Source organism: Heterocephalus glaber, unplaced genomic scaffold, assembly GCF_053883595.1.
Source record: "Heterocephalus glaber isolate CG9 unplaced genomic scaffold, H.glaber_assembly_v1.0 deba00000594, whole genome shotgun sequence".
Lineage (NCBI taxonomy): Eukaryota > Metazoa > Chordata > Mammalia > Rodentia > Bathyergidae > Heterocephalus > Heterocephalus glaber.
In genome coordinates this window covers 7,991,173-8,019,033 of record NW_028258151.1, presented here as the reverse complement: position 1 = coordinate 8,019,033, position 27,861 = coordinate 7,991,173, and the positions used below count along the sequence as shown (strand labels likewise).

The 27,861-nt window shown below is 37.3% G+C and overlaps 1 long non-coding RNA gene and 1 pseudogene across 1 annotated transcript; one reads left to right on the top strand and one right to left on the bottom strand.

Annotated features, from left to right (window-relative positions):
• Positions 1 to 291: 291 nt before the first annotated feature.
• On the bottom strand, positions 292 to 27,861 carry LOC110349516 (uncharacterized). The gene is made up of 4 exons (XR_002395538.2): positions 27,279 to 27,861; positions 15,911 to 15,967; positions 14,318 to 14,547; positions 292 to 571 (listed from the first exon to the last, which is right to left on the bottom strand). It is a non-coding gene; the product is annotated as an uncharacterized LOC110349516 (long non-coding RNA).
• LOC147829481 (U6 spliceosomal RNA) lies at positions 12,962 to 13,059 on the top strand (annotated as a pseudogene).

Below are 27,861 nucleotides of genomic sequence, written 5' to 3'. Positions count from 1 at the left end.
GCTAGGTGCTGGCACTAATTGTTCGCTTCTCAAGGAGTTGTCTTTTTTGTTGTTGTTGTTAAATTCTTTTATTGGTACATTGTAGATATACAACACAATTACATTTCTCACTGGGAATTGTACCCTTACATAATGCATCTTGGTTCTTATTTTTTCCCCATTCCTAGCCCTCCCTTCACCCCCTCCACCCTTTCCTATTTACAAAGAAGTTATTTCCATTTTTTCCATTTCTCATCATTTTTCCTTTCCCTTCTTTCCTTTCCCCTGCCCCTCCCACTACCCCTACCCCCTTGGACCTTTTCTTCCTATTTTGCATTATCGATTATTCATTCTAATCATTGGTACATTTTAAGTATACAATATAATGACATTCATCATTGGAAATTTGCACCTTTACATAATCTCTCTTGGTTCTTATTTTTCACCCTTGCCCAGCCCTCCCTTCAACCCCTCCATCCATCCCTATTTACAAAGATTTTGTTATGGGAGACCTGATCCATGGAACTGCACGTCCTCCAACATCCCTTCTGCCACGCAGGTCTGCTTCTCATGCACGTTTCAGGAGAGACTCCTCCGGGTTCCCAAAGGGAAAGTGAGAGAAAAGAGGTTAAGTGGTGAACTCAGCCCCTCACTGCAGCCTGTCTGCGGGCCACGGCAGGCGCTCACGGTCTGCCAGTTCACGCCTATCACTCTCAGCTGCAGCCTCTGTAGGTGGATGACTACAGGGTCATCCATGCCTTCACTCTTGAGGAGCACAAGCGGCTGAGCGTCACATGCTTCTCAGCTCGGGATCAGGTCAGGATTTCTTACGCCGTCTCCAGCTGTAAGCAAGCTTGCCTCTGGGACTGCTTCTCTCACAGGGAGCCCTGGGTTGGTGAGCTTCTCATGGTGGATGAGGGGAGAGGGAGAGAGAGGGAGAGGGAGAGAGGGAGAGGGAGAGGGAGGGGGAGGGGGAGGGGAGAGGGAGGGGGACTGGGGGAGAGGGAGAGGGATCCAAGGAGCCCTTCAAGGGCAAGCCGTCCCCTTCCACTAGGCCCCTCCCCCTAGCGATTCACCTCCCAGGAGTACCACAGGATGGGACCCTGGGGAGCAGGTATAATCGCTGCTTTGGGGGACGGTCACAGTGCAAACCGCAGAACCTTCCTCCATTAGTTCCATGTTCCTCGCTATTCTGTTTGATGAGTATAATATTAAAGGCTTTGCTTAAGAATATAAAATATTCATGGACTGCATATTTCTGCAGAGCACAATTTCACAAATTATGAGATGAATACCCAAGACTTTAACATAAATTATAATTTACTTTCTTAAGTGGTTAATACAGAACTAATAATTTAGACTGTTAATTGTATTTGCTGCATTTTTATTGCATATTTTCCATTTAACATTATTCTTCCATTATCTTCAGTTAGTATCAGAGTTTATGTTACACTGAAAAGTCACTGTCAAGGGAATTCGATATCCAATCATTTGTTAGCAGAGGTCTCTTCAATCATAGAACACACGAAATCCGCCATTTCAGCCTTGGTGCCTGACTGTGGAAGTTGTGAGATTAGAAAGCTTCCACATACTATTGGATTGGTTACAAAGAGCAGACAGAGCTTCTCTGAGCAGATAAATGAAATATAATTACTGTCTCATGCAGGATACAGCTTGTGTCTACTTTGGATGTTGTAGATGTGAGGTTTCGTTTCAAATTTTACTTATAACTTGTCTTTTTACTAATTCTCTATTGCAACATAGTTCCCCAAATTGTGGTTATATTTCAACCAATACTTTCAAAAATCAATCACTATAGCAAGATGTCTTTGTAAATTTTCCTTGTCACATAATGACATGAACTACACTCTCAAAGGTCACTTATGACTGGTGGCAAAGTTCAAAGACTTATTCATTCATGCCTTTCATCCAAGTTGTAACCATTATGTTCACTGGGGTTTTTTATAAAATGCTGAGAAGAATAGAATTGAAACCTCTGAGAAATGCTGGCTTCTTTTTTTTTTTTTTTAGTGCTTAAAGGGATTTTTAGGGGGAAAAAATGATGAGTTTTTATTAAATGGTTTTCTCTTTTTCTTTTCTTTTTTTTTTTGAGGGGACACAACTTCACAGAACTGAGACTTGAATGTCCAATAAGAAAACTAATCAGCAAACATACCTTCTTTGGGGAAATTAGACTGTTGCAACAACATATATTTCTTTCATTTGAGGGGATCTAATTTTGTTGCTGGCCTCAAATTCCTGGGCTCCAGCAATACTCCTGTCTCAGTCTTCTGAGCAGCTGGGACTACAAGTGCACACCGCCATGCCCAGTTCTCAACAACATACTTTCCCATCATTCTGCACTCTCTGGTCTGTTAGCACAATTAATGAAATGTCCACTGATTCCTATCATCAAGGAAAGTAAGCAAGAATGCACATTAAGATGAACTACTTACAGTTCTTTCCCCAAGTTATTGAATATGTATTGTTCTATTAGAAAACATCTAAGTAGGCATGTTTTTCTCTCTTATATCAAATTTCTATAACAAACAAAAATGTATTAGCAAATTTTCATGAAAATTTATAGTGCTTTTTGTGGAGAGCAATAAAGTAGAAGTAATCAGGGAAAACTTATGTTCCAGGTGCAGACAAGAATGTTATGTCCACACATTTGAAGCCCAGTTCTACCCACAGAATAGATTGCTATAAATGAGTCATAGACTGACTTTTTGTGGAATGAATTTCACTGCTTTCTAGGCTGCATCTAGTTCTTCTCTCTTGTTTTCAAGCTGGCTAGTTAGCATAGACAATTCCGTCATTAACAAAGGTTAAAGAAACTGGCAGTTTGCTATTTTAAAATGTTTCACTGAACTAGATGTGATGATCAGTGAATAGAACACAGCACCTCATATGCCACAGAGGGGGTAAGATGATGTCAGAGATACAAAATATTAGACTTCAATATTTTTTTAAACTCTTCCCAGCCTCACAGATTTTCTTGTTTTAAATCATCATGTATTGTGATGGTTATGTTACCATTATCCTACATATTCTCTCTAGAAAATTTTCTGTATGAAAATATTAATGTAATTTGGAAATATATGACTTAAACACAATTAAATAGTTTCCTTTTCTCTAAGAGGTCTCAAGACTGCTATATATTTGTTAATGTAAATCATGAAGTAAGGGAATAAAGTATGCATTATTTTGAAGAAGTATATTTTATAGGATTATAATCTGTGTTACACATGTTAAGAAGGCATTCAGTGGTACCATTTCTCATCAGTTCTTTTGTGTTGATTTTAATTTCCCAGGTGCAAAATCTCCACCAAATGAAATAACCTGGGTCCCAACATAGATTATTGTGATTTCTGCCAATTTCTTTAACCCTTGTTTGTGACATCAGTTAAATGGATGGGCTTATTGTATTATTAATGCACTGAGTGCACTTCATAGCCTCAGATTCCCATCATTTAGAGTAAATACAGAAAACCAAATATGGCTTTCCCTCTACTCATACTCTTGGTCATTTCATTCATTCATTTAGCTTAAAATAAATATCACTTTCAATTTACATCTCAAGAATAAACCTTTCCTCGACCCTGCTCTCTCAACTTTTTCCTTGACATCTCTGGTTCTATAAGTAATAGACATTTCTAATTCAATAGATCCCAAAATGAACTTCTGGTCTTTCCCTAGACCTTTGTCCCTCAATTTTTCCTATCTCCGCAATGGCAACTCCATCCTATCAGTTATTTGGGGCAAAAATCAATCATGAAGGCATCCTTACTTCTTCCCTCACACCTTTCATCTGGCCCATCAGGAATTTCTACTGGCTCTAACTTCAAAATATATCCAGAGCCATCCACTTTATCCAAACCATAGTTGACAATCCTAGTCCACACCACCTCTGTTCTTCACCTGGACTGTTAAATAGCTTCTTAACTTCGTCTCTACACCTTTGTTCTTCAGTTTATTCTCAAGACGGCATCCCAAGTGATCTCTTTAAAATGTAAGTCCTATGTCATTCCTCCCATAAAACCTAAAACCCCCATCACCTGACCTAATCACCTATGACACTTACTCTAGCGGTGCTACATTGACCTCCTTCCTGTCCCACAAATACCCAAGGCACGTTTGGCCCCTGGACCTTGCTCTTGCCCATTCTCTCCACATAAAATACTGTTCCTTCAGGAACTGCATGCTTACTTTGTCTCTTCTGGGTCTTTTCTCATATGCCAGCTTCTCACCAAGATCTGACCACCCCAGCTTCCCCATTTCTCTTGACTGCTCCATATTTCCTCAGTGCTTATATCTGTTAACTGTTCAGTTTATTAATTCTTAATGTTCATTGTCTATCCCTCTCTACCAGAGTGCAAGTTTTTATGTAAGCAAGGATGTTTTGTTCACCAAGAGTCTTTAGAACTTGTAACTATAAAGTTAAAAACATTGTTTTTTATATTTTCTACTGCTTCGTGGAGATCTTGGTGGAGTTGGAGAGGGAGAAAAGATAAAGACCAACACCTGGAACCGACCTGGAATAGTCATTTATATGATAATCAGCTTCTCATGAGAAAAACAAAAATTCTCAAAGAAATTGTGTCTGCAAAATCAGGATTATAAAGTGAATTTCTTTTTCTCTTTCTCTTTTGTGAACAAATTAATCATACACATATGGAATAAAATATCTATTATGTTTTCTACATAAGCCACTGCTTAAATGTTGGTTGCTTTCATCACTAATGTGAATGTTTAATTTAGTCACATCAAATGTGTGATTATGTACAACATTTACAATATTATGACAGTTTGAGTCATGTGAGATCTCAATTTGTATTTAAAATTCTCTATGTTGAAAAAGAGTAAGGCCTGTTTCTAAATTTCCAAAGACTGGAAAATTGATGTAGTCACTGAGTGATACTCTCCTTGTTTGGGGTCTGAAACTCGGGAGTCAAACAGCAGTAACAAGGATGAATGGTAAAACATACAATTTGTTCAATGACAGCCCTGCTCATGTGAGCAGTGAAACCAATCCTGCAAGTATTCAGCACATTGCAGCTAACAAATTCCCAAATTAAAACTGTTTCAATGAAAATGGGAAAATAGTCTTGTATTCAAAAGTCAGTTTCTCTGAAGGATCATTTTGCTTAATGGAGACAGTACTATGACATCAAATAACAAGATGCATGAGCTTTTCAAAAATGTTTTTCATAAGCTGTGCCCCAGAAGCCTTATGAAATAAAATTTTTTAAAAAATACAGTAGATAATCATACAAATTACATAAGTAGGCAGAAAAACAGAATACACTAACAATCATGCTGTTTAAAATCCTAAGTATTACTGACATCATTAGTAAACCCAAGTTACTTCTGCAGCATGTATGCCTTTCTGCTGATTACATTTTGGAGAGCTGTTAATTCTTCAAGTAGGGAACCTTAACGAAACAGTGTTTGTGTAACAAAAATGTGATTTAGATGAGGTTTAGGCTTATAAACAAAATCAATGGAAAATTGATATTCAGTTTTGCTAAGTCTACTGGGTGGAAAAGTCTACATTGCTTCTAAAAGAGTTTGTGTATGTTTTTAAAGAAAGAAACAGCAATACTGTTCCTAAGAAAATTTAACCTGATAAATTCACACACTGCAAGTCTTAAAACTAGAGACCATATTATTAACAGTAAAACTAGGTAATTAGTTTCTTTATGAGTCAATTTTTTGCTAGATAAAATTAAAACTGCTACCAAAATTTGAGGGCATTCTGAACATGACAGGCCATTTGTTGAGAAAAAGGTTATGTAGATATAGCATCTGATAATTTGTCGGAAATATTAGCATATAGATGGCTATGGAATGTGGGAAGTATTATCAGAAGAATTTTAATCAAAAAAATTTGCAGTATAAGTCAAGTATGGTTGTATTCCAAATTTAGTTAGGTTCTTCACTCTAATGATAAGTACAAGCTATATGAAATGTATTAAACCTAAAAACAAGTTTATGAAGAATTCCCAATTCCATTATTTTTCATAAATTACAAAAATAAAAGGATATATATATACATATAACATCTATAATAATAATGAAAAAATATTCTCTTTCCACATATTGAGTTAAGCATTTTGTCAAAACTCTAGCAGCTGTCTGTAAACTTTAATTGATCACTCTATCACTAAAGGGGCTAAGGATTATCAATTTGTCCCACTGAGTTTATCTCAGTCCTTGAAACCTGGACTCCAAGAATTCTTCAGCCTTTCCAGTTGACATGGTAGAAAACAAGGAAGAGTAAAATAACTGTGTGTCTGTATCCTGAGCACTGAAAAACTCTAGAACCTGGGCATCTTGCCTCTTCTCTTTAAATTACCCAGCTTCATCTATTATTCTGGAATGGCAGGCAAAATTTGACAACAGGATTACAGCAACTGTAATAGTTCACTTGAGCATCCTCTGTAGATGGACAGCAGCCAATTAGCTTGAGCAGAAGTTTTAGTAATCTGGGAAAGATCTGACTCCAAAGATAAACACAACACCAACAATGAAATGATATCATTTCCAAAAGAACAGAGGGAAAATCTAGTCAGAGATTCTTTTTTTTTGGTACCAGGGATTGAACTCGGGTCCTTGCGCTTGCGCAGCAGGTGGCGCAACCACTGAGCTAAATCCCCGGCAGTAGTCAGAGATTCTTAAATGATTAAGTCAAGAAATTTACTCAGAATGTGTTGTCATAGAATTATCAGTTTAGAAACATGGTATGGTTTTTGTCTATAAGGAAGAAGGGTAATGTGGCTTATCCTATAGGTCCTCACATAAATGTCTTGGATTAGACTATTGACTCCTGATTGTTTAGGGTTCAATGGCTCAACACCTAAGTCACAGTAATCTAAATTAAATGCTGCAGCTAAAATGCATCTGAATTTATGTTGCAGTCATTTCAAGTTATGTGTTGCTGGTTTTATCTCTTTAGAATGTATATATAATCATAAAGTGAATTTTTAAATTACAAATTAATTAAAGGCATATGTAACAGACTGCTGCCCTCAAAATCTGTCCTCCTCTTTTTTTAAAATAATAATATTTCTCTTGAGCACATAGTCACCTATATGAAAACTGTGAGGTATGATGGAAAAATACAGTGAAGTTTAAATTTTTAAAAAATTCATTAATAGTGCATTGCCATTAATCCTACTCAAAAGTCTCCCCATCGATTTGAATGCACTTATCCCATCATTCTTGCTACTTTCTGAAGCAGTTCTGAAATCCTCTTTCATAAGTGTCTTTAGTTATACTGTCACGGCTGCCTGGATTTCCCAAAGTAGTTCACAACATTTTCCTGTCATGGCCATTTTGACTGTGGGGAAGAGGCAGAAGTTACACTTTTGCCCTTAAAGAAAGATTGTTTTCCTTCCCTTTCCCCTCTTTCCCTCCCACATGAAAAATGTCTGTAATGACCCTGGGGCTCTTTTTGGCTGGAGAGAGCAATACTGTCCACCTGAGGCCTGAGCTAGAGGACCCCACACTGCTCTGGACTCAGAAGGAAAAGCGAATGCTGTGCCTTCTGCCGTGACGCCCTCCACGGAGGGTGAGCCAGGCCCAGCTTAGTCTGTGTCCTGAACTAATCTGTCTCACCCAGTTGCATAAATGTTTAAATGTCATGAACATTTAACTTATGAGTATTAGAGAACAAACTCTACTCTTAGACCTAACTTTATTCACAGGGCTCCACATTTATATTTGACTAATATGCACTACAGCTGTACCACTTTCATACCAACACTATGTCAGCCTTCAAAATTATGAGAGTTTCACTTCAAAAGGAAACAAGAAATTGGTTGTGTTTAAAAGCAAAAGGTTGTTCCTGAATCTCTGGCTGTAAGAGTTTTATTTTCTCATTTGCAGTCTTCCTTTAAATCATATATAGTGCACTAAATAGACAAATAATCTTGCTTCACGTATTGAAGGCAGAGAAAAAAAGAAGAGGGAAAAGGTGAGAAACAATTGTCCTTTCAGTTTAAGAAATGTTGCTCAGTGTTCCTGAGCTTGATGAAGCACTTTGGTGCAAACCCCTTGAGCCTTGCTTGATGCTCATCAAATGCATCATCTCAGGAAGATAAAGGTAGATCTCCAGTGTCAGAGGTGAGGAGCTCGGACCACCCCTGAAGGCCCCACCTGGCTCTGTTTGTGAGAGCTCAAAGCCCCCACCCCTCGGCACCTTGCTCTGTAAGTTTATTGGAAGACTTTAACTCTTTCAAGCTAAATTCAAAAATAAAAAAGTATAGTTTCTCTTCAAGAGAAAAAGCACAAATACCCATGCTTTTTTGTAAGACTACTCTAGGTATGTCTGTAAGATACAGTAAGAAAAAGAGAAGGAATTTGTTTTCATATGACATTCTCTGTAAAGGTTGTATCCATTTTCTTTCTGCACCAGTAGTTTATTAAATTGCTGGGGCTTCCTAAGGAGTTGCCCGAACAACCTTAACAATTACATACTGAGGCTTGAACTCAATTCAAGGAAATGCCTTTGACCACTTGTTATAACCTTGAAAAAATTACAAATCCCTTCTAACATTCAGCATGAGAAGGGTGGGTGTGCTTTGATGTTATATTTGTAAAGTGGATAATATAAACCTTGGCATACAATATACATAGGCCATATTGATTATTACTTTATTTACACAAATGATTGCAAAATAAATACATTGTCCTGAATTTTGTTCTTTTTCTTCTCAACAATACATCATGAGAATATTTCCAAGTCAACACAGATTTGCCTCATCTTTTTGTGTTAAATTATTGATACTGTGGCTAGACAGGTAGATAGATCACTGATTGATAGGTAGATGACAGGTAGATAGATAACCAATATGCTTATAATCAGTGTTGGCACTGAAGTAGTTCCCAATATTTTAATATTATGCAGAATGCTACAATGATTATGTATGTATGTGTATTTTGACATATAGCTTCATATATATCCATTCCTACCCATTCAGTTATTGAGTCAAAAATGACATGCCTTTTCTGTTACACAGACATTACAAAATCATCTTTGAAGCTAGGGGTAGTAGCTCCTTCCTATAGTTAATCTGTTCAGATGGCTGAGAGAGAATGATCGCTTGAGCCCAAGAGTTTGAGGCCAGCCTGGGCAAGATAAGTAGACCTTGACTCAAAAAAAGTTACCACCAGTATGCTTCTCGTAATTGACTCTCTTATCAAATTTGGTTATTATGAAGCTCTCTTTTTTTCTAAAGATGTGATTATGGGTTTATTGTTTATGTTTGCAAAGATTTAATTATGAGTATCTTTAGTGTCTTTTTAGCATCTTTTTATACATTTGTAAGATAGTTGCATTTACTATTTGTGAATGGCTGTGTCTTCTCCCAGCTTTATTGAAAGATAAAAGGTTCTTATATTTTTTAAAAGGCCTTTATCATTTTTCTTTGATTTTGCTCTTATTTTTCTTTGTAAATTTTTCTTTAATTTTGTGTGCACATACTATTGTTCTTTTCCTAATGATATGTACAGTTTGTATCTTTATGTATTTTTTATTACAAGATTATTTTATAAAATTGTTTTCATTACTTTCCAACATAGAATTTTTACATATTTTTATTTTTCAGAATGCCCATTAGTTATCTAGAAACCGGAAATACGATGCCCATATTATATACACATATCTAAACATATAGACAAATATTCATATCTAAATGTATTAGTGTGTTTGGGCCACTAGAATAAAAACAGCATAAATTAGGTGGCAACTTATTTCTCATTGTTCCAGAAGCCTGGAAATCCACACAGCTCCCATGTCTGGCAGGGTTTACTCTCTGGTCCACACACCATCATGTTCTGTGTTGTCATGGTGCAGAAAAGCAGGAAGAAAGTGCTCCAGGGTCCTTTCTTATAAGGGCAATGATCCCATTCATGAGAGCATCACTGTAATGACCTAATCACCCCCAGGTCCCCACCTTCAAACCATCCCATTGGAGCTCGGGGTTTTAGCATCAGAATTGGTGGGGAATGTACTCACACAGGTCTGTACCACTGCGTGTCCAATCATTAGACTTTACTAATCATCCACATGTTATTAAAATTATCTACTGAATCTCATTTGAATTTTTAGTATCTTTTAAAGCTACAATTTACTACATGTAAATATATGTGAATTACAGATGCTATTATTCAAATTAAAAGTTAATTTCTGATAACTTTCCCCAAATAAAACTTCCAGCCACTGTTCTTGGTGATCTAAAATATTCCACATCAGGCCGGGGATTTAGCTCAGTGGTTCCACCGCTTGCCTTGCAAGCACAAGGACCTGAGTTCGATCCCCAGTACCAAAATTTAAAAAATTTTAAAAATTAAAAAATAAAATATTCCACATGGAGGGTATCCAGATCAGAGTGATGCTTAAACTTTCCTACAGGCTTTTGTTCTTCCTTCTTAAAATCAGGGCAAACATAACCAATACAATTAGTTCATGATGGGAAACAGATGCTCAAACCCACAGAAATTAAAATCAAATGCTTCAAACCACTAAAATTTTATAGCCTAACTTATTATTTATATTTCCTCAAAGTAATAATAAAACTGCTGCTTTAGAACTCTCTGGGAAAATGTAAATAGTTCATTCATATAAATTCTGATAATAGCATTAATGCAGTACCAATACAATATAAAATATCATTAATCTGCAGGGAAAAGTAGGCCAAGTTCTTATATCATTTGTACTATATAGCACAGAAATGTAAAAAGTATATTCATATATGCAGATTTATACATGAAAGAAAATTTATATAACTATAATGGGATTATTTTAATCAATATGGGGGTTTGCTATTCAGAGAGAACTATCAGTAATGAAAGCTTTCAGTACACCTTGAAATTGAATGTGGTTGCTGAACATGTTCCCTGAAGATTTACCTGAATTTGAAAATTCAAAAAGCAACCATGTTAGTGTCACACTCACACTGTTTCTAAAACATTCTCAATAACATAAAATGAACATGCTGCTAAACTCTCGTTTATTTGCCATATTCTTTCTACTTTCTCTCCTTCGTTCTATGGTGAACAGATACTCATTTTTTCAGATGTATGATACAATTTTAGCCCCGGCTACTGTGTCAGTTACAAAGACCCTGAGGGTGGGAGCTGTGTTTTTGAATTTCTCACTGTAGTTGTGTCTCAGACAGATGCTGGCCTCCCAGCTCTCCATAGCCATTGAGGACACAAAGAGAAATAAATACAGCAGCCAGTGGCTGTGGGGAAAAGCCTTGTGATCAGCCAGCTGTTGTACTTCAAATGCTGTTGAAATATGAGGACAGAGGGGCAATATGGGAAGCATATTCAGCCACCATGTGCACAGTGTGATGGGCAGAGCTTCTGTTTGCAGGGGCTGGGGAGGGAGGGTGAGGACAGTCCTGCCACCCTTAGGAACTGCGATTAACAGATAGACCCACTGGGCCAGATCTCTAAATCGATGCATGAATAGAAAGTTAGGCAAAACATTACACTGGATAATGTTAGATACATTGTTTATTATATATGATTCATTCTACTAGGATTATGTTTCTTATAGTTTCACTAGTGCCTTTTGTCTATTAATATTTTCTGATAGTCAAGTTGCCTAAGAAGGGAAATGCTTCATTGTTCAGCTTTTTTAAACAGTAAGAAATAATCTAATGTTTCTAAAATTAGGATATATGAGCCTCTCTAGACTAAAACCTCCAAATATGTGTCAAGTATTCATAATTAGATGGTCCTCAGGTTTTGGCAATTTCTACAATTATGGCAAATTTCAATTCCATTCAAAATTAGGGCCAGGGATTTAGTTCAGTGGTGCTGCACCTGCCTCGCAAGCACAAGGTCCTGAGTTCAATCCCTGGTACTGGAAAAAAAAATTAGACCAACTGTTTTATAGAATGTTCAAGATTGCTGTTGCAACATATACAAGCTAATTTGAAGAATAAGATAATAGCCTTCAATAATTTGCCAACTGTTATAAAACTATTGATTGTCTTTTGCTTTTTAATCAATGGGGATAAATTATTTACTTTGTAGTCTCACTTTTTAAAATTATATTGAAAACATCTTAGTAACCCACCAATTCAACACTGGCTAACAAAGTAAATATTGATTTGGTTAAATAACTGGTCCCTTACAGAGCCCCTGCTTTGAGTGGATGACTAAAATGTGACTGCACTAACAGATTGAATTTGTGAAAGTAGTAAAATTAATTGAGAAATAAAGGACAAAGTCGAAAGTCATGGATAATTTGCAGTCCATATTATGGCAATTTTCTATATTTTAAAAATCATTTTCATAACAGAATTACTGGGCTTTTTCACTACCATTATAATAAAATTACTTTCCTATGCAATTAATTTTCTATGACACTCTATTTAATCTTTTAATTTCTCATCCCATTGCATCCTGTTGGTCAATAGGATGCACCATTTTTCAGCAGCCATTTATTTTTCCTAAGCCTAATTTTCTCCTTTATTATTTGGAAATTAAAAAGGTTAAACTTTATTTTCTCTTAAGTAGCTTTTCACTCTAAAATTGTGGTGTTCTCTACCTTTTTGGGAGTGGAAATTTTGGTCTATGACATATTTATGGACATTTTGTCTTCCATTTAAATCATGTTTGTTTTTCAAGATTCATGGAGCAAATTGAGAAAATTTTCATCTTTTTAAAATCTTCCTTTAAATACTGTGTTATGTTTCTAACAACATAGTATTATACTACACGGTTCCTATGGAAGTTTTATTTTTAACCCTTTTAGCATCAGATTGAATCTAGTTTGAAAACAGCAGGAAAAAATGAAAAACACCAACCATGGTGGACCAGGATCCTGAAAGCAATAAGTAACTGGTGAATTATTTTACATAAAAAATATCCCTTCAGAATACAATTGCATGTCTATTTATTCTTATTCAGAAAGACTTACCATTTTTTAACCAGTTGGAATTAACATAAGAATATAATTGTAGTGCTCAGTTTGGCAGCACATATACTGGAATGATACAGAGATTAACATGGCCCCTGTGCAAGGATGTCACACAAATTTGTGAAGTGTTCCACATTTTTAAAGGTACAAAATTAATAATTACCACAATTTGTCAGTTTCTAGGCTGTGCTTGATGCTATTGATACTGCTAACTGCACTACTTTAGCCAGGACGTCCTACCCATTGTAATCAGTTGTTCTCCCCTGTATGACAACACTGTGAGTGTCTGGGGTCATAACCATCACCATAGCCCAGAATCAAAGGACTGGATGCTGAGCCAAGTAAATAGCAACTTCTGATCCTTAATAAACTGGGAATGTAGGACCTTGGGACAGACACAAGGACCGAAAACGACATGTGCTCAGAAGATATCTCTGAAGAACAGACATTTCCTAGGGAACCTGCTCTACGGGACTGTTTTGAGGATTAAATGAGTTAATAATAAATAAAAATCTGTAACAGTAAGTAGAACAGAGTAAGAATTATACAAAATTCTTATTGAAAAAAGGGGAGTTTTATGTTCCACAGATATGTTCAGATAATTTCAAAAATGTATTCAAAAGGAAACATTAGGATATTTAAATAATCTAATTTCTACATTTACAAGTGTTTCTGCCTATTCCTTTCTTCATCCTTGTTACTAATTATAATAATAGGGCTCACCAAATATGAGGACAGCTGTTTACAATTCAATATCTTTTTGCTATTGTTTGGGGATTATTTGCATAGTTTTACTAATTTGACTAATAAAGCAGGTCACAGACCCAGCCCTAGAGTATGAGTTTAAAACTCCTAGGTAAATAAAGCTTCAAACACCAAACATCATAACCAGAGCCAGGAAAACTTTTCCATGCTTCTCCCAGGATGAATGGATAGTTGCTAAAAACTCAGAATCCAGTGTGCTGAATTTAACCCTGGTCTGCCATTCGAGTCCTGTATGATCTTCCATGTGCTACTTAACCTCTCTTAGAATGCTGACAATGGTCTGAGAATAAACTAAGCAGAGCTTTGCAGCCATACATTCCATGAAGGTCATTTCTATGCTCATGGTTTCCGTGGCCACAGTCATCTCTAATTATCTTCCTTCATGGTCTCAGCTTCTTGAAGAATCCCTACTCTCTATCAATCTAAAAGGCATGAGTTTAAACTATCTGTATTTGGGTATTAAATAAAAACACTGGAAAGACAGAGCCCAAGAATTATCAAGTTATCCTTCCAACCCCATCTCTCCAAGCTTTCTTAAAGTTAAATTCTAAAGTCTACTCACATTTTGTTTTTCATTAACATTAATTATATGTACTAATGGGGTACTGAGTGATATCTCAACACGGGCATTACCTGTGCACTTAGCATCCTCCCCTTCTTGTCATTTCTTTATGTCTGGAGCCTTCGTTATGTCTGGAGTTCTGTCTTCCAGAACTTCATAGGAACATGATAGGTTATTGTGAACTGTAGTCATTCCACATAACTCTTCCTTTCGAAGCCAGTTTCATTCAAATAAATGAAAGGGGAAATTGGAGCGTCTTTCTTTGCTCCGACTAGAGAAGAATTTGGACCCACTTCCTTTCCTGAAGGGTCACAGTGTGGTAAAGAGGAAGAAAGAAAATACAAAATAATTTTGAAAGGGTAAAAAGTTAATAAAGTAGGGAAAATGTGACTAAATTTCATATAGGTAAGAAGATTATCTGGTGTCCTTTCTCTACAGTGCTAAGGGTCATCTGAATCTGCAGGATTTATGTGTTTCATTGTCTGGCTAAACCAGTTTCTAGCTCTGTGGAGATGGGCTTTAACCTATAGAAAAGTGGAGGTGATGCAGATATTCCTTGCTATAGTAATGTACATACCTCCTGCTTATAACACTGCATGTGAATTTGTCCACTGGACACATAAATGCCCATAAGTCTGATTCTCATTTGAAGAGGTCACAACATGTTACTGTTCACTCATTAATTGATGGGTTAAATAAATTACTTCACATGCATTTTATTTTATGTCTTTATTTTATATATGAAAAACATAAGCCATTCTTTAGTACCACATACAAAATTAAGATGGATGATTAAATATTTAAATTTGCAGCAAGAGATCAGGAAAGACTTCACAGAAAACAGAAAGAATGTTAAAGAAAATAAAAAAGAAATTTCCCAGAAGACAAGAATAAAGGGAATTATAGGCAAGGGGAATAGGCAAAAAAGCCCATGAATGTGAAATAGTATTTTTTCATTCAGTACTAAGAATAGATGTGAAAAGAAGATACATTTAGAATGTCAGGAATTCTGAGTAGAAGACAAACAAAACAAATGTGACTCAGGAAAATAAGAAGGTAAAAAATGACCAGGGTGCTGTGAAACACAGAAGAAAGGCATCAAATAAATCTAAAGAAAGAAAAGCTCAGAAAAGCTTTTTGGAGGAGTTACTTTTTTGATGAATCATGAAAAATAAATAGAAATTATCCAGATGAAAAAGGAATGACAGACATCTGAAGCAGAGAGAAAATGTATGGGAGCATGAAATCCTGTCTTTCTGGCAAACTAAAAATAATTTTTCCATTAGTGGACTGCAAATGCTAGCTAGCCCTTGACATAGTTTCCAATGAAGGGAAATTCTTTCAAATAAGTTCGGTTGTCCTGAAATAATACCCTAAGACCTGGCCATATGCAATCCGTAACCCATAAATATACCTCCTGGGAAACATACATCATGCACATGGTAAAAATGTTGTATTTTCTCACCCTCTACATCAAGACACAGTGAACTTAGTGTCTGCCCAGGAATCTCTAAACCCCCTTCTCCCTTACTTCCTTCCCTCTTTCTCCCTCCCTCTACCATCTGTGCCCTGTGACCTTCTTGACTTGTTCTCCTCCTTTTTTAAAAAAAAAGCTTTCAAAACCTGAGCCACAAATATTGTGAGAACAAAAGCATTGCACTCACCCTTCGTGAGTGAAATGCTGTGCCTCTGTAATAACTCATGGATCCACACTTAAGCACCTGAAATGACAAAAGTAGAAAGAAACCTAGTCCATTTAAATGAAAGACAAATATAAACCTGGAAGGCATGGATTTTATAATATCGATGAGAAATTCAAATGTACATACACTGATGTTGATATCACAGAGTTTACTTTAATTGAAATATCAGCTTTCTAAACACATGTACTTTTTTTTTACTTTTTCAAGTTAAACATCTCAAGCAATAGAAAGTGGTCAAAATGAAAATGAACTGGAAATGCATTGTTGTGGTTTATATCTAGATGCTGCCCCCAAAGCCTCATGTACTCATAGGTGGAGCTTTTGGGGGGTGATTGGATCATGAGGCTGTGACACTCATCAGTATTTGCCCACTGATGAGCTTATAGCTAAATGTGATTTTGGGAAGTGAAGCCTTGTTGGAGGAAGTGGTCACCGGGGGCGTGGCCTGGAAGGATCTGTCTCCCTCCTCCTCCCTTGATCTCTCTCCCTCCTCCTCCCTTGATCTCTCTCTGCTTCTGGTGCCATACCATGAGCTAAGCCTCCTCTGCCATGCCACCTTGCTGTCCTGCTGTGGAGCTACCTGACTATGGACTGAAACCTCTACAAGCTGTGAACAAATATAAACCTCTCTTCAGAGGTGGGTGTTGAGTATTGTGCCTTAGTGATGAGAAAGTGACTAAGATACATGCCAAGCTCTATCAATAAAGGAATGGGTCCTGCTGTATTTCCAATGCATAAAACAAACCCACAGAAAAGCAAGGGAGGGAAACTAATCCAAGTGAACCAGTGAGAGGAGAGCAGGATATTTATATGATTTTGCAATGTCCTCCCATGGGTGGCTTATTAGTTGCAAAGAAAAAATAATAACTACATAATTGCAAAATTACACAACACCTTGACCAGATGCTCAGAATAAACTTCACAGGTGAAGAGTAGAAAGATACAGTTGCCTTAGGATGCGATGTCCTGGGAAAGGTATAAGCACTCTTTTTCAGTACTTTGGCAGATAATGCATAGCCTGAGTGTATCTATGAAGAAATATTAGTTAATCAAAATTATGAAATACTCTACTTTAAAATGCAGAATGAGGTGAGGACACATATTTTCTTTTAAAATGTCCATGTTGGGCTGGGGTTTTAGCTCAGTGGTTCCGGCACCTGCCTCACAAGTGCAAGGTCCCAAGTTCAATCTCCAGTACCAAAAATAAAAAAATAAAATGTCCATGTTATTAAGTTAAAAGCCAAGAAAATATCCTTAAAGTACTAAAGAGACCTGGTAACTAATTTCAATATCTGGTCTAAGTCTAAATCCTTGAGGTTGAGAAAGTATTATAAATGGCATTGTGGGTCAGTTAACAAGATTGGATTATAATTGTAGTTTCGAAAGCCATTTGTGTCAATGTTAGATTTATTGAAAGTGATATCCATAATTTGATTATGGAAAAGAATATTCTTTTTATTAGTAATAAAAACTAAATATCTTGGTGAAAATGGTCCAGATGTCCAGAACTGACTTTGAAGTAATCAAGATAAAATCAAATATTTAATCACACATGTATCCAGGAATATACACAGACCAAGGAATGGGCCCAAGAGCATACATGAGCTGTCACTGAGGCTGTAATTACTGCCACTGCTGACTCTGGCTGGTTAACATCAGAGGACCTGATTAACCCTCAGTGTGGCACTATTCTCAAGAAGGCTAGCCAAGCACTTGATAGATGGCTGATGTCAAAGCAAAAATGCCCATGGACACAGTTAAATAGGTAAGAAAGATTTCACTCAAATCTATTGAAAACAGTCTGAACCCAACTTCCTTAGAATCAAGAGCAGGAAAGTTTTGAACCCCTGGAGTAAGTTGGTGGAGATCACTCACCATAGTTTGTTCAGGAGGAGTTGGCCAGTGGGAAGTGTCATGCATGGGTTACTCCTACATTTGCACATTTTCCTTTCTGGCTGGGCCATTTGTACTGCTTAATCAGTGCCTTCTAAGGTTAGGCTTCCTTAGAGGCTGGCACCAAGGTTTCTGTCTTTTGTGATCATTAGATTTCAAAAGGATGACTCCCAGATACTTAAGAGATTTCTATGTTGTAAAACTAATAAAAATCTTTTTGAAAGATTTATATTTCTGTAATTTATTTTGCCATTTTGATTTCTAGTTTTGTTTCACTGTACTATGATCTGATAATATGTACAGCATAATTCCTATTCTAGCATTACCTTGATTCCAAAACCAGACAATGACTCAACTAAAACAGTACAGGCCAATCCCTCTATTGAACATAGATACAAAGATCCTGATGTAGATACAAGATACTGGTGAACAGAATGCAGCAAGTCAGTAAAAAAGTCATACACCATGACCAAGTAAGGCTTCATCTCAGAGATGCAAGAATTGTTCAACGTACCAAAATTGATATATGTAATACATTACCTAAGAAGCAAGAACAGAAATCACATAATATCTCAATGGACTCAGAAAAGGCCTCTGACAAAATCTAATATCCATTCATGATTAAAAAAAAAAAATCCTGATCCACACCTGCCTCGCAAGCACAAGGTCCCGAGTTTGATCCCTGGTACCAAAAAAGAAAAGAAAATAGATAGAAAGCAGCCCTATTTAAATGTAGTTAGTCATTTATGACAAATCTACTCCCAACATCATATTAAATGGAGAAAAACTGAAAGCTTTTACTCTAACATCAGGAAGAAGACAAGAATATCCACTACCACCTCTACCACTTGAAACTTTAGCCAGAGCAATCAGGCAAGAAAAAGAAATAAAAGAGATACATTTGAGAAAGGAAGAAGTCAAACTATCCTATTCACAGATGACCTAATCTTTTACCCAAAAATTATACCAAAAGACTCCTAAAATTTAAAACCAAATTTAGCAATGTAGCAGGATATAAAATCAACACACAAAAATCCATAGCATTCCTGTACATCAACAATGAACTCATTGAAAAGAAATTAAGAAAAACATACTATTTCCAATAGCATCAAGAAAAATTAAATACATATGAATTAACCTAAACAAGGAAGTGAAAAGCTTCTACCATGAAAAAGAAGCTCAAAAAAGGACATCAGAAAATGAAAAGATGTCCCCTGTTCCTGGTTAGAGCAAATATAGTCAAAATGGCCATACCTCCAAAACATAAGGATGTCATGCAATCCCAATCAAATACCAGCATTTCTCTCCTCATGGGGGTAGCACACATTGGCTACTGCTGCTTTTTGTCAGCCCACACCAGACCACAGTATTGAGTGAAATAAATCAGACACATGTGCTTAAATATCACAGAGTTTCTCTTATATGAGAAACCCAAAGTAAAAATAAATGAAGGAGCAAAATGAAAGATAGATAATAGGAAACAGAGAGATAAATTTTGCAAATAGGAAGGGAACCAAGAGATGGAGGAAGGGGGTGGAAGAGAGTAGAAGAGGACGTAAAAGAATTAAGTTGTGTTACATACATACACCAACTCCCCTGATGACTATAATCATTATGTACTGCAAACATGTACTCATAAAAAAAAAAAAAGATTCACTTCTCCAAGAGGCAGAGAAAGAAATTAAAATTACCAATTTTCTGAAGTAAATGCTATGAAGGAAGATCAGGATTTGGGAGGAAGCTCATCTGAAATGGATGCTCTTAATTCCCTTGAGCAAATGGATTTTTTTCCCGTTGCAATTGGTACGTATTACAGGCTAGGTTTTGTCTCTCTCGGCTGAGTTGATTCTATCAACAGAGCTAATCCAGGCTTAGAGAATGTTGATCTTCTGGCACTGTAAACTGCACAAAGTTGCCTCTGACCTAAGGACCCAGTTAAAGCAAAGAAGGGAGAGGAGGGCCCAGGTCATAGGATCTGCTCATGTCCCACACCTCCTCACCCAGAAGCTGGCAGTAAGAGGAGGCAGGGCATGTGAAGGCTGTTAGGGCACTAGATTAGGATCAGCACCTGTGGGGTCGGGCACCGCTGTAGACATTCTCTGTAATGCTGCTGACCAACAGTTATTATAGGGGTTAATGTTCCCTTATGCTAAGTGAAAAATGGATCATCTATAAGTCAAAGAGTAGACGAAGGACTGCTTCCTGTTACCATAATTTCTAATGTATATTTATAAAAATAGTTTTTCTGCTCCTTCACCTTAGGCTGTACCAAAGTAGATGTCTTCATTCTCGAAAGGATTTAAATGGACAGAAGGAAGGCGAAGGAGGAAGAGGGGGAGGGTGATTGGATGTAGAGGAAGGAAAACACTTTTATCAAACTCATGTAAAAGATTTCTACTTCAAGCTGCATACAGCTACTCAGGACTCCTCTATTGAAAGACCAGCAGGCAAAAAAGGAGTTACTCTGCTGGCAGGGTGATTAGCTCTCAGTACTCTGGGGTGCTGAGTGGCTATAAAACAAAGGGGCAGAGAGGAGTATGTTTCAAACAGCGTGAACTCACTGGATCATTCCTCGCAGTGCACTAACAATGAACAAACAGTTGTGATCACTAGCCAACCCAAGGGGAGTACAACTCAGAACTCTGAGGAATAAGAACCAGCTAAATGAAGGCAAAGTTTAATGCCAGAATGCCTCCTTGGAAATTTAAGAGCTAGCCAAAAGTGAGGGAGATTGGGCATGAGGACAGAGGAAGGAGATAAGAGCATCAATTACAGGCCTGGAACAGGCTGCAGCAGACTTTCTCATTAACTCCTTGCAAATAGTGTCATTCCAAATCCCCTAGCTCCATCTCTCATGCCAGCCATGCACATGATTCCATACAGCCTTCAAGGGGCTTCATGTGGGTACAGCTCCCCAGTACTGCCTTTACTTTCAGTGCCATAGTGTCTTTTACTCACACACCCCGAGGTGCAGGAGACTAGGACCTGGGGACCAACCCTGACCAACACAAGAGAAGGAGAAAAGTTGTATGATACTTTTCATAAAGCCAACTCATTTATGCATCTTTGTATTACCTTTCTCTTTTTCCTCCTTCCTCTTTTTTCTTTTTTATCACATCTTGTAGAAGATATCTGTTTGAATACATTTATTAATGATTTTATTAAGTCCTCAGTAACCTAGTCCTGCCTAACTTCCACTAGCCTCATTTTCAGCATTTTATGGGTGTGATGTTACTTATGACACTAGACTACAAGATCTAGTAGTCAGTAGCTAGCAGACAGTAGACAGCAGATGACAGCCATTATTATTATGGATGTCTAATTTCTGTGACATATCCCTTTCCGTTGGCTTTCCTCTGAATTACTTAGAATATATTTACATAGAATAGTAGCCAGAAACTAAAGTGACCATCAGATGTTTCCTGTTAACTTACTCTGTCCTGGGTGATCTGGGCATGACTCCAAACACTACAAACATATCTGTGACGAGAAGTCAGTCCAGTTCAACAGATCATCCATGTTTCCCGTAACAACTTGAGGAAAGATGTGAACCATGAAGGCTGTTAATTGATGTGGCAAAGTTTTTGCAGAAGTGGAAGAGGGAGGAATGTCACATTAAAGAATTAACCTTAGGTATAAGAGACACTGTCTTCTTAAACAGAAGGGCAAGACGGACAGGCAGGTGGAAAAGCAGGTCATTTTGTGAACTCAATTCCTATAAGATAAAAAGGCACGGCCATTAACTGAAACAGGAAGAGAAGTGGTAAAAACATGTAGGGTGGAAAGGACTGGAAAAGGTTAGTATTAGATTAGATAGAGATGATTTGTGTGGAACAGGGGATGGCTGCAGAAGGCTGAGAGTTATGCCAAGTGTGGAGACCATGAGTGAATACTGTGCTGGCGTGGGCGGCCTGCTAAAATGTCAAGTGACCAGGATGAGGGAGGAAGATGGGAGTGTGACAGAGTGGCCCTGGGTGAGGGAATGTTGGACAACTCAGATAAAAGTTGTTAAGAGTTTTACTCCCTAAGAAGTTGAGATTTGAATTTGCACTTTGATGCAAACACCTAAAATCTCCATCAGTGGGGTTCAAGGTACTAAACCATTCCACATAGTACAGTAAAATATTGTGATTTAGAGCAGGTTTCATCTCTACAGATTGTTTCCTTTAGAAAAATGTAGGTACATAGGAAACTTAAAAAGATGAACACTGAAAAAAGCTCAGTTAAAAATGGACTAACAAAACAGATACTTCTCAAGAGAAGACATAAGAATGGCCAACAAATACATGAAATATTACTCCACTGATCATCAGAGAAATGCAAATCAACAAGACAGTGAGATGCCATCTCACCCCAGATAGCAAAACCAGCATCAAAAGGACAAGAAGTAAATTCTGGCAAGGGAGTAAGAAAGCAGAGAGGGCAACTCTAATTTACTGTTGCTGAGGATGTAAGTTGGTGCAACCAGTATGGAACATGACGTGGCAGGTCCTCAGAGAACTAAAAACAGAACTACTTATGTGAGTCAGACATTCAACCACTAGCTACACATACACAAAGGAGATGAAACTTTAAACTAAAAGAGTACCTACGCCCTCATGTTCTATTGCAGCACTGTTTATAATAGTCAAAATATGGAATCACCCCAGATATACTTCAGCAGATGAATAGATAAAAGAAAATGTGATATAGTTACTTAATGGAATGCTATATGGACACAAAAAAAGGTTAAAATCTTATTACTTGCAGTAACTTGGATGGAACTGGAGATCAATTATGTTGAGTGAAACAAACCCAGCAGAAGAAGATAAATGCCACAAGTTCTTCCTCATTTAAGGAAACCAAACAGCCTTGTAAAAGTATGGAATGGAAGAGTGGTCACTAGAGATGTAAAAGGATAGAGAGGAGAGGGGACAGAACAATTCAGAAGGACTGTTAGGGTCTGGGAAGGGTTCAAAGGCAGGGGAGACAGTAGAGGTGGGTGTATGTATGTGCAGAAATATCACAGTAAGTCTCACTAATCTGTACAATTGACAGTGTTAAATAATCAGAGTAATAATAAAACTGCTAAAAAGAAAACTGTATGTGTAATTGAAACAGCATTTTCCTATATGTTCCTTAGGGCAGTGTTTTTCATGCAGGTTCTCACTAGAAATTATGAAAAGAGACCCTCAGAAGCCCAGGAAATGCTCTTCCTCCTTACCAGATGTCAAACTGGAGCAAAAATTTTGAAAAATAGCTGAATTGAGGTTTTGGCAGCCAGTGAAGATTTTGGCAAATGTTATTAAAGGTATTGATTAAAGCCGATTCTGAAAAATTTATAATTTTTAGCATTTTGACTGTTACTTATGAAAAAGATGAAAAGTGGGGCCACACCAATGTGGCTGGAGTGAGATTTTACCTGAAATGAACAAGTGAAATTTATCTGTATAGGTCATTTTAGGAAGATCCTAAATTCAGAAAGATTTTATTTCTATTTGAACTAAAATGAGATACAAAAGGATTGGATTTATCCTCCTCTTAAAAAAACTGATAAATTATAGAAAACAAGAATTCTCAAGACAATGGACATCAGACAACCAAGGACCCTGAGACATGAGGAGAAAAGATACAAGCCCTGCAGTGCCCCACATTAGTGCCCTGAGAGTTTTGGAGCAGAGCACAGAGAGAAGATTGCTGGGGAGGCCACTAACCCCAGTGCAGTGGGAAGGATGGGGAGGTTAGGGCCACTGGTGCTGTCAAGGGAAAGTCCAAGAGTAAGAGTCCAAAGGTCTGAGAGCCTTCCTCAAGTCCACACTTCCGTGCTGATCAGAGCCAAGATCTGAATGAAAATCCCACAGAATTCTACAAATGATGGTGAGAGGTGCCAGACATTTATTTTATCAAGCAATATGTGGAAGTATTTTCTTGCTAGAAAATTAAAGTTATTTGTTTTCCTTATTTGACGCTTTTTCCTTATCTAGCCACTGCATCACTATAGTAAGAGGAAAAGGTTATACTTGAAATTTAAACCCTGTGTTGAACGAGTCTGTGAAAAGATGCATAATGTGATGCATGGGATATGAAGAGAGCAGAGGAAGGCTTCAGTGGACAGAGCTGTTGCCTCTGCTGGGGCATCAGTGAGACAGGTTTTGGTGGACATTGCAGGTTTTGCTCAAGGATTTTTCTCCCCTTCTCCTTCATGTACCCTTCCAAGGGATGAGCCTGCTAACTGAGCAATCACTTTGTATGGTCTTTACAGAGCCCAGTGTAATAGGAGGCCAACATGATTTACCAGGAACTGGGTAGCGCTTTAAAAGCCCATTTCATAAGGTATAGCATTTATATTCTGTTTAAATTGGGCTATGTGACGGTTTAAAACTGCATCCCTTGCCCTCCCTATAGGGTTGACAGATGGAGCAAGTTAAAAAAAGATGTCCAATTAAATTTGCATTTAAGATAAACAATGAATAACTTTTAATATAATTGTGTCCCCAAATCTGAAAGTCCTACTCAGCAGGCATGGAAAATGCCCTGGCAGAGAGTCTGGAAAGTTGATAAATTAATATTTTTCCCAGTGCTTGATCTGTCATGCTTGTACCACATGTCATGATTATCAGTGAAAATGCACCCCTTGTCCCTATGTTGCAGAAGTGACCTGGGGGAAGTTCTGGGGGCAGAGACACAGAGGCAGCCCTATTGAAAAGGAAAGGTCTGGCCTATTGATTCATGTTAATTCCTCAGGAAAAAGGAGATGCATGAAGCTACTTCAAGTTGGGTTGTCACACAAAAGTCCCTCAACATCTTTAGAGATTTCCTCTTGAAAATTAGTGCACTAGAGTAATGCTCACAGGGACTACATGTGGCATATGCAAAGAAAGTGTTTCCTCTTTAGCAGTGGGGCAGTGAAACAAAGACATGGTTCACAACTTCTGGTAAAAGCAGTGCAAATAGTAGTAAATGTGGTGTTGCTTTTTCTGTGAGTTTGGCCCTACTCTATTAAGAACAGATTAATTTACTAGATCTTTACAATATTCAATTGGGGAAACTAGATGAGAAAACTAATCACAGAGGGTAAATTACTGACCCAATTCACATGCAATTAATGGTACTTCCAGGTTTATGATCTTGTCGGGCTCCTGAGTATATGTTCTTAATTGTCATTGTATAGTATGTTTCTCTATACCAAAAGGCAGGTGTGCTTACTCTATATCATGAAACATTCAGGTTCCCTACGCCTGGGGCTCCTCTTCTCTACTAGAACCTACTGCGTGTGCAAGCATCATCGGGCCTATTTATATCCCCACTGGTGGATCTGAGAGCAAGAGAAGTGATGCAGGCTCTGCTTGGGGTCAGCAGACATGCTGAGCTGCAGGAATAAAGTCCCTCACTCAAACACAGCATCTGTGAGACTGTGACAGGCTCACTGTTGGCTTGCAGGTAGGAAATAATCTCAGACACCCAGCTCTTCTTGACAACTATGCTGTTTATCAGCTTCTAAAATACTTGATCATTGAGGTCAATATTATTTTATTTTCTACATATACTTAAAAATATCCAAGACACAATTTACACCTTTAATCTTATACTAGTGTGAATGTTCTATTTAAAAAGTAACACCATATGTTTTTGTTGTGTATAACATAATGTTTTTAAGTACAGATGCGTTATGGAATAGCTAGATCTAGCTAACTAAACATTAATCCAGGATCATCCTATTTTGAGATCCTTAACTGAATCACACCTATAAGAAACCTTTTGCCATGTAAGATAGTGTAGTCACAAGCGCTAGGGATCAGGACATGGATAGCTTTGGGGGACACAAGTACAATGGTGCCTTGGTTCACAAACTTAATTCTTTCCACAATTCTGATCGCAGAATTCATTCCATGATTCTGGTCACAACTGAATAACTACTATAGTGAAACATAAGTATTAATAAATCACTTGCTTGTATTTGATTTATTAGAAACTAATCCTAGAGGTGTACAAAAGATTATACTAACACAGACAACTAAGTAAAATCTAATTCCTTTTCACTGAATCAAATAAATCTTCAATATGGCATAAAATACATTTCAGAGAATGGTGTCATTCGGTGGACCTACGATGCATAATATGATTTTAAAGGCAAAGATATTCAAGCTTTTCTTTTATGAACATTTGCCAAATTTGTAGAGGATTATTTCTTTTTTAAAAAATTAATTTTAAATTGATGTAAAAATTGTACATATTAATGGATTACCATGTGATGTTTTGATATGTGTATACATTCTGTAATATTTAATAGGCTTAAACATATAAATATCCTCAGATTTTTATCATTTCTTATGGTAAAAACATTCCAAATATTTTTGTTTTTTAGAGTGTACAGTACATTTTGTTATTTACTGTCACTCCACTGCACAATAGCACAGTAGAATTTCTTGGTCCTAACTGTAATTTAGAGCCCATTGCTCTCCCTAGACTATTCCTTTTGAGTTTTTTACAACAATTTTAAACTAAATGTCCATGGATGTCAGTAATTTATTCAGAAAGAATGTTATTATTTAAATTGTAACCAGTACAGTTACTGTGACTGGGTCCTCCAGACCCTTTTAGAATAAGACAAGATGAACTCAAATTGTTTCTTCTGATTAAAAGGGAACTATTGGGAGGACTACCAAGCCAGGGAGAAGTAAAAACCCTGAGAAACTTCTAATGCTGAATCTGATTTTTGTTTCCTGGGCATACCAAGCAGCACAGGTAACAGAGAGAACTGCTAAGCAATTTGAGTTTACAGGAAGAAACCACACAACTACAACCAAATTATATAATAACCAGACTGAAATTAGTAAAATCAGGGTTGGCATTAGAATCTCTATCACGTCACCAGATATAGGTCAGAGAAACCCTTCATCATTGGAAACCAGCACAATATTTAAGAAAAATAAATTATCTTACATTCTCCCAAAATTTTTTATTTCCATAGCCCTTAAGAAAAGAAGACAGAAAATTTTATACCGAGTTTTATACAGTCCAGAATTGGTTCATTTTCTAAGATGTACCTCTTTGAAAAACAAAAACCTAAGGACTTCATTACTGGTATTGTCAGCTAGACAGTGGCAATAGCTCATTAAAATTCCCTTGCTTGTCTTTTTCTTTTGTTGTCCACTTTGGTGTAGTACAGATGCATCCAAAGGTTTATTCTGATTAAAGGAAATTATGAATAATCATCAAAAAAATTAGTTTCAATTTGTTAGATGCAGACTAGTGTTCACTATCCTTCTCAGAGTAAATGTGGACAAAGCAGACATCAGAGTGTGGCATCTGTGCTCAGCCATTGCCCAGGCTGACATGAGGGAAAAGCCAAATGGTGCTGGAGGCACAAAAAAGCCTAGTGTCTGCCCACATGCCTGTACCTCTGCCTCCATCCCGTGCCCTTCTCCCTGTCCACCCTGCTTCCCAAGCAGCCTACCTGGCTCCAGCTGGGAAAAGCCCTGGCACCCTGCCCAAGGACATGGGCCCCCCGTGGGTGGCCTCACTCTCACCACACACTGAGGCACTGATTGTCCTTATCACACTGAAGATGGTGGCACCACCTCAGGAGTCCACTGCTTCCCTCCTGCTCTTCTTGTCCTTCTTTACACAGCACTGTGGCCTTTTAATTTCTTATACAGTTGATTGACTGACGTTGTTGTTGCTGCTTCTTGCACACTGCACACTCCACAATGGCCGGAGGTTTTGACCGTTCTGGTAACTGATTCACCCCAAGATCAGAGAACTGTGCCTTGTCCAAGCGTCATCACTTATTAACTGTATCTTGAATAAATGAATACAAAATGTGGTAATGAAGTTTTAAAAATACCCCTTCATCTTTGCAATAGAAGTGCAAATTATGGGTAATTACTAATTCATTTTTACAAGCGGCTAAACTAAAAATTAAGTGATTTGTGTGTATCATACAGCAAGTATATTACTAAGCCAGAGCTTGACTTCAAAATCTTAAATATTTTCAACATACGACAAAGAAATACTGATTTTCTTTCTTTAATTCAATA